At 37.3% G+C, this 8,578-nt stretch overlaps 1 non-coding gene across 1 annotated transcript; it reads right to left on the bottom strand.

Annotated features, from left to right (window-relative positions):
• Positions 1-7,904: 7,904 nt before the first annotated feature.
• Positions 7,905-8,011, bottom strand: LOC132301919 (small nucleolar RNA R71). Its single transcript, XR_009480678.1, has one exon. It is a non-coding gene; the product is annotated as a small nucleolar RNA R71 (small nucleolar RNA).
• Positions 8,012-8,578: the final 567 nt, after the last annotated feature.

The following is an 8,578-nucleotide window of genomic DNA, read 5'->3' as shown; positions in this document are numbered from 1 at the left end:
CCACCAAGAAGCATTCTGAAGATTGGAAAAATATTTTGGCAAGCTTTCTACTTGCTCGTGATCTTCATTACAGCATTGCTCAACCAACTCTAAGGACTAGTTTCTGTGGTGTGGAGTTCTACAATCCAGCTCAACTGGCTAGGCAATTGGGGTTCACCCAACTCATTCCTTTGCCACCCTATAAATCACATAATAGATTCTTCAATCAACGGGTTCGAGCTCACGGATGTTGATAAATTTGCAGTAATTGATAAAGATTATGCAATAGACAGAGCAACTTTCAACTTTCATGGCCATACTAGCAAGCCTTGCTCTACCAATGAGTTTAATGTATGGTGGACAGCTTATATCTCTTCCACTCAAACAAAGAATTATAAGGCTGTGTGTGACACTATATTATCCTCTTTCAAGCCCTTATCTCCAGGTATAAATAAGTTTCACTTCAAGATTTTCCTTTTTCCTTCCATATTCTGAAAGTTGATCTGTTGAATTCTAGATGGAAAAGAAAAAATACCCGAGGAAAGTGATGAAGATGAAGCTGGAGAGAAAACCACTACAATGCTCAACAAGGTTAAACGTGTGGCTGAAAATGGTGATGTGAGTATTGAAAGTCTTTCCTCAAGTGATGATGAAGAGGAAGAAGAAGAATTTGAAGAAGAAGATGTGGAAGTACCAGAAGAAGGAGAATATGTTTTAGATAAAGCAAAGGGAAAAGAAAAAATTCCTCAGGTATTCTCAACGTGGCTAGACTTAACTTTTCTAATGTCTGAACTTTACTTATATGCCTTTATGTAGGGACTGGCTATTGTTAAGAAAGAATTTCAACCTCAATTATCCTCTTTTAATGATGAAAAATCCTCTGGTGGAGAGGATAGTGCTTCCAAAGGGCAACCCACTACTTAGCATTCTAGCAAAGGCCTCAAAATGAGTAGCCCTTCTGGAAAGAATGTTGGAAAAGCCAAGAGGAAACTCATTTCAGATTAGGAAAAGGATGAAGACTTCAAATAACCCAAAGACTCTCCAAAAGTAAAGAAGCTAAAGCCATCCAAGGGGATTATTTTAGTAAGTCTCTATGTCTGTTTATTTCCAACCTTTCATTACGTGAACTATTTATAATTTCCTTTGAAACTTGACTAATAGGGCTCTTCCATGGGACATAAGCTTCTTAATATCAATATGGACCAACAAATTGCGCAAGGAGAGGATTTAGCCCTTCAAGCTTCAATTATAGAGAGTTTGGCCAGCAAAAGTGAAAAAAGTCTGCCTATTCCAACTCCTACTATTGGAACATCAATTCATTCTGGTACTGGTGGAACTTCTACAAGCCTTGATCCTTCCATCCCAAAGGCAAGTCTTTATACTTCTAAACTTCGCCTCCTTTCTTTCTTTCTATTTAATAAAAATTTATCTTCCCTTCAGGCAACCCCTACCTTGTCTACATCAACATCCTTCATGGTGCAAAGAAGAGCCCTTCCAAAGTGATCAATACAAAGTAATCAAGGCCACCAAGTCTGCCAGCACTTCCACCTCAAGTGCTTGTATTGTTTCCATTTTTTATCATTTTCCATTTTCTGGAATTTTTTAATTTTTTGAGGTTATTTTCATCTTTTCTTGTTTTACGTGCTGAACACCGGGGGGTGTACCGGGTGTGTCTGAGAGATTGGTTAGGATATTTCTATGAGTTTAGGACTTTTGGAAATACACCAGTTGCCATTTCGGCATTTTTCTGTTTTCGGGCCGGACAGTCCTGTGTGAGATCCGCTACTGGAATTGTAGAGTATGGGGGTTAAGGTTGGGTCCCTTTTTCGTCATATGTATTTTTATTTAATGTGTTTTTTGTGGTTGTGGATTGATATGTGTATGTGTGTATTTGTGGTTTAAATTAATAAAGAAAAGAAAATTTTTATTTAAAAGAGGTGGAACCCATATTTTGTTAAAAATGGTAAAAGAGGCATTTTTGACCTCATTTCCTTCTTCTTTCTCTTTCTCCCTACTGATTTCTATCTCACCCTTTCAATTTCCTTATTCTTTTTTCTTTTTACTTCAAAGCTTTAAACCTTGATTTCTCCCTCATCCTTGGGAAATTTTTGATGCCGTTTGCGGCAAATTAAAGATCACGGCGAGATCTACGAATTGATAGGAGCAAATCCTTGTTTGGCACACTTTGAAATTTTAAAATCTGGGGCGCAAATTTGGGGGTTTTTGCATATCTTGAGGTAGGGGTTTCTAATTCCCAATTTCTTGTTCCTTGGTGAATTTTCTTTCAATATTTGTTGTCAAGCATGCTTAATCTGAGTTGATTGTCTTAAAAGTGATATTATTGTTGTAGATGTAATCTATGATTATGTGTATTAATTGAATGGTATAAAAAACATGCCTAGATATTAATTTTCATGCCAATAGTGTTGATTATCTTGCTAGAAATTGCTATGTGGAAGTATGTTAAATTATGCAGTAGAAATTTCTTAATTTCAATGGAATTAGACAGTATGTGACATGCATTCATAGCATTGGGCATGAAAAAGGGCAAATTTATTTGAAAGGAAAGAGAAAGGGATTTTTGGGAAGAAATTTGATAAAATGGTTTTGGGAAAACTCAGTCCTCGCGGGGTTACCAAAGGGCCGTGGTGTTAATTTAACCTAGAGAGAACTAGGGAAATCACCCTAGTATGGTTGAGCTAGCTGTGCCCCAAATGACACTGTGTGGGTACCAAGGGTCAGGGGCAGTAGCCAATCCTTCTTTTGTGTCATCACGGGGTTACCAAGGGACGGGTTATACTGATAGTTTGAAAAGTGAAGGATGATTTTGAAAATGGGGAGTAACATAGCATGCCATTGCATTCCATCGCACTACATCATTTATTTCAGACTTGGAATTGATGTTGTATTTCCTTGGTAACGTATGATCCCATTTTCTACATCTTTATTCTTTGTTTAAATTCACGGGGTCATAAGAGGTGTGTCTTAGGTACCACCTACACAACAAATTTTGCTCACACCTCATTTAACATTTTTCAGGGCTGGGAAAGGAAGTAGTGGACGCCGACCCTTCACAAGCATGAGGAGGACTAGAAACCTATTTTGTCACTTTTTGTATTTAGCCCATTCTTTTATAAAGCTGTAAATTGTGGATGAATTCATTTTGCAGTGTAGCTAGAATCTCAGAGTAACACTTGTTGTATATTTGGAACTATGTATATATGTTATGACGAATGGGACATGGGTTTATATTTTGAGCTTTTATGGATATCTAAGTGTTATGTATTATTGACGTGAATTTGGGTTTGGCTACACATTAAGTTGTTTATCAGGTTTGGCTCACTAAGAGTCCAGGGTTCTGGACTATCACGCTGCATATAACAGTTATTCAGGGCCTGACGACCGGCTAACAAGAAGAATCAGTCGACCAATAGAGCCATCCGAGGTCATTCCAGAGAGTTCCATGGTGAGAGGCCTTGTTTTGGCCGGTTGAACATCACCATCAGCTGACTGAAAGCCTAGGTCAGCTGACCGACATGGTAGGTCAGCTGAACTATTAACCGTGTTAGACCGACCGACCATTGAATTAGCCGAACAATCAATCGTGTCAGAACGACCGACCATATACGTTAGAATGACTGACCACGTAGGTAAAAACGACCGACCATGTAGGTAGGACGACAAACCATGTAGGCCAGCCGAACGATCATGTCATGTCAGCCGACCGACCAGGGTCTATCAGCTGGCCGACCCTTCCTCATAGACTTGCATATTTGACCCTTTTTGTAAGGTTGTGTCTTATAGCATTTTGGACAAATGAATTGACTCGTCTGACATTTATAGACACAGGAAAATGGATGGTATGATCTAGTTAACCTTAGGTCCGAGTAAGGACCCGGCTAACGGTTCAGACCCATGGGCTCGGGCTGTTGTGCACTTATGCTTTCAGGACCTTCAGATGATACTGTCATGGCAGCTATAGAAAAATTATTGTCATATCTTGCTCATGATGTGGAAGATGTTGTGTTTTTCCATCAAAATCTGGCCAGCACTATAATCACTCTTAAAAAACATTTTGGATTTCCTGAACATGTCCAAGCTTCCTTAAACAAATTGTAACATCAGCTCCAATTCATCGTTGCCCACGTGAGTTCCAGTTCTTCCACAATTGCTGAGTGTAAAAGCAAGCTAGGCTTAAAAATAAAGCCTTTGAGGATTTCCACCTTGCACTGGAGCCTTACCTAGAAATTAAGGAGAAAGCTGAGAAGCTCATGGCCAAGAAGGAAGAGTTAAACGAGGAACCAGCTAGGATTCAGAAGGAATTGGAACAGGTGGAACATGAAGAATTTGATTTGGACCAAACAGTTAGTGCCATTGTTAATGCATTAAAGCCTTTAAAGAAGGAATGGGAAAGGCTGGTTAACGAATTTCCACAATTTGAAGATGCTAAGGCCAAAGCACTGGCTACTCTTCAAGAATCAAGAAAGCTTTGGTTGGAACTTGGAGGTAGCCATGCCTCCATTTGATCTCATGTGGTTATTTTGAGGTACTTTTATTGTGGTTGTTTTTGGAAAACTTATGGGTTTTTTGGATAATGGTAGGAAATAAGTAGATAACTTTTGAAATCATTTGCATCACCAGCTTTTAGGGTTAGCGGCCATTTTTAGAGCATGTAATGAAATCAAGTATCTAAGTATTGAATGTAAGTAATGTTTATTTCCAATTTCCTTTACATGTGCCTCTTATATAATTATATAAAAAAATTTTAAGTCATTGAAACTGAAAATTCCTTCACATATATTAACAATAAGGCCTAGTCATAAAATGACTTTCCATAACAAAGGATTTCAGAAAATAAACGGAATTGCTAATATGAAAAAGCACAAGCAAGATGAGTAATCCCCAGTATGAGTAGAACCCGAACCATGTAGTGTGATAAGTACTGAAAAGTGCATATTTAAACCCCTTAATCTTGAATGTCCTAGGGCCTTATTCTATCTTATTTTTCAGTTTTAGTCTAATTTCATGTTACTTCCTTTTTCAGGCACCAATCCCCAAAATAAGTCAATTCAACTGAATTAGAGCATTAAAAGAAGCATTCTCAAGCTTAGTGGAAGAAAGGAGCAAAATGGAAGCAAAATGGTAAAAAAGCCCTCTACGATTGATCGGACCGAGCTATGATCAATCACACTGTGATCGTTCCAATCCTGCCATGATAGATTGAGCCCTTTGTCCTTATCCTCAGAAAAATATTCTTTTTGATCAATCCAACCTATCATTCGATTGATCGAACCTTTTGATCTTATCCTTACCTATCACTTTTGTCCTTTTCCCAAAAATATTTCAGCTTTGTCCTGATCCAAAAAGTGTGCCGCCATGCTTCGATCGATCAGAGCAACCATATGATTGATCAAACTACCTCAAATTGTGTGAAAAACATATTTCAAGCTGAATTGAAGGTGTGCTCATGATGCAATAATTTGGAGGTCCTAGTGCACAAGGTCTGACCATTGGGTGTGACATTTGAGCTACCTATATAAGGATTTTGGCTAATTTTGGCAAAATGGTTGTTTAGTTAGAGAGAGAATTGGCTAGAGATTAGAGAGAGAAACATACATTTTGGGAAAGTTCTTCTACTCATCTAGGGTTTCTACCAAGAACACCAAGGGAGGTGGATGAATTCTACCATGAAGATAGCCCTTGAAGGTTGGATGACAAGATCAATGAGTGGCTAAACTACTCTCTTGGGGCTAGAGATAGCCCTATGCATGCCTCATAGACCATGATCATTTGTAATTAGTGGGATTTGTGTTGTAATTCTTGTTTTGACCTCTTGTATATATAAATATTGTTTCTACATGATTTGTGTAGTTTAATACTTGCAATTGATCATTTAATTCTATCCATATGTCCATGTATTCTAGAATGAATGTTCATGTATTCTTTTCAAGATTTTGTGACATTGGTGCATGTCTATGTGTGTTGATATTATGAATCTACTGATGGTCAAAGCATGGTGCTTAATGGATTACTCTTGTGATTTATTTAATGGTTCATACTTATTTCTTGATGGATTGTACCGCCTCATTAGTTTAAGTAGTTTAATTTTTCATGTTATTAGCGTAGTTATAGTATAATTGCTTTAATTTCCTAGATAGGTGGACAATCCATTCTTGTTGTTTGATGTTCCATGCTTATGAGTACAAGTAGTATATTTCTCTAATTTCTTGAGTGTGCATTAATTGTGGGCTTATGAAAGGTTTAATGGCTTAATTTGATATGTTGTGTTATTCACTAGATTGAATAGACAATAATGTATGTTTACTTGGCTATCCAAGTCTAATGTTTCAATTAATGACACACACTCCTTTTGCAACACATAATCCCCCTAATTTATCAAATGTTGAATGTTAAGGAAGGCAATACTTAGTGGTGAACTCTATGTCCTAAGAATCCTCTCTCATTCTCTACACCTCATTTGTTTTAGTTATTTTACATAACATTGCTTTATCTTAAATTGTAGTATAATTCAACCAACTAACCCCTCTTTTGATCATTCGACCTACTAATCCAACGTTGATTCTAAAGTACCGTTCATTTCCCTTGGGACGATCCTTACTCACTCTAGCTACATTAATAGTTAGTAGTGGTAGTGGTATTCTATAAATTCAAACTTGGCCACATTACACTTCATCACTACACTTTTGAGAGCTTTGGTACTCGGCAACACCAAGTTTTGGTGCCGTTGCCGGGGATTTGGCAACGCCATCTTCGGAATCAATTAGGAATTAGTACTCCTTTGATCTTGTCTTTATTTTATTTTACTTTATTTATTTATTGTGTTCATTCTTGATTGGCTAGGTACTTGGAGCCAAGGAAGGCGAAGTAAAAGGGATCTTCAAAGCAAAAAAGCAACCTAAGCTAAGCAAAAGCATAAAAGCTAAAAATAAAAAATAAAAATTGCAAAGCAAGGCAAGGCAAAAATTGAAAATAATTTGAAGTTCCTTAAGGACCCTTTGTGAGCTTTTTTAACTCTCTTACTTAGTTAAATTGTTGGCCTGCGTGTTGGCAATTTATTTTCTTGCATTTGTTGAAAGCATGGGAGTATGGGATCAATGCATGTGGAGCTTTGTTGTTAATTGACTTGTTGCGAATGAGAAGTGTTTGCCACTTGCTAGTTGTTGAGTTGGTATTTTTTTTTATTATGAATGCATGGTCATAGGTCATTGAATCCTACTCTTGTCCCATTGAACTTTAATCTTGAATCCATTGTTCGTAATCCTAGAAAAAGGGGTAATTCAAGTGACTCTATTTCTTCAATGGAATAACATAATGAGGACCATGTTGAGGACCTTGGTCACATCGACCAACATGGCATTTTTCACCCTAATGTGTATCAACCACATGATACTATTCAAGTACTATTAGACATGCCAAGACCTTTTATTTCGTAACAGTAAGGCCAAGATCCAATGGGAATGCCTCAGCCAATTTTTGTTCCACCTCCACCTCCCATTGTTCAAACAAATCATGGTGCTTGTGTAAAGCCACCAATTGTGAATCCTCCTCTTGCTTTAAGAGACCATTATGTGTCAAATGAGTATAATTCACCAACATGCATTCAATTACCTCCATTTAGAGCACACCATTATGAGATTAAACCACAAACAATTCAAATGCTTCCCAATTACCATGGGCTACCAATTGAAGAACCTTATAAGCATTTGGATGAGTTTCTTGAAATGTGTTCCACCGTGAAAAACATGGATATGTTAGAAGAGGTTTTGAGGTCAAAACTCTCCCCTTTCACCCTAAAAGATAAAACAAAATATTGGTTCAACAATTTGAGACCTTTTTCTATAACTACTTGGGCAAAGATGCAATAAGAGTTCTTAAAAAAGTACTATCCGGTATCTAAAACCAGTGTAATGAGAACTTCATTCCATTAATTCTCACAAGGGGATGGGGAAAGGTATTATGAGGTATGGGAGCGATTGAATGATTTGTTTAGGATATGTCCACACCATAACATCCCTAAATGGCAATTAGTTCAATACCTCTTTGAAAATTTGTTGGACAACCATAAAGGTATGGTTGATGCTTCTATGGGTGGTTCTTTTCTTGATAGGCATGAAGATGATGTGTGGTACTTATATGAGAGCATGACAACTTCCTTTGAGGACCGAGTCATTTCCACAATTTCGTTTTTCGACACTATTCACCTTTTTGTCCTTTTTCATATTTCGTCCCTTTCCCTATTTCGTCTTTTCCCCGTTTATCACTTTATTGGCAAAACCTCATTTCTTGTGCTCAGAGTTGGTTTTTGACTTCACGTATCTTCGTCTTGAATGGTTCCCACGAAGTACGTATATTTACTTTTTCAGAAAAGTACTCTGGTTACTCCCGGTGTCCATAGGGGCATGGATGCATAAATCTTTGGAATTAATTTCTTTTCTTGGGGGGTTTTTCATAAATATCTTTTAAAGATATTTTATTTCAAGGGTATCTAAGAAAATATTTTTTGTAGGGGCAGTTCGCAGTTAACCCTTTTTGTAGGGGTCATTGTGCAATTAACGAAAGTTATTGCAATATGTCTCGT

The sequence above is a fragment of the Cornus florida genome, unplaced genomic scaffold, assembly GCF_030987335.1.
Source record: "Cornus florida cultivar Cherokee Brave unplaced genomic scaffold, ASM3098733v1 CherokeeBrave_3.0.0_Hap2_Chr03, whole genome shotgun sequence".
Classification (NCBI taxonomy): domain Eukaryota; kingdom Viridiplantae; phylum Streptophyta; class Magnoliopsida; order Cornales; family Cornaceae; genus Cornus; species Cornus florida.
Note: the sequence above shows the minus strand (reverse complement) of the source record. Positions and strands in the feature narration are given on the sequence as shown.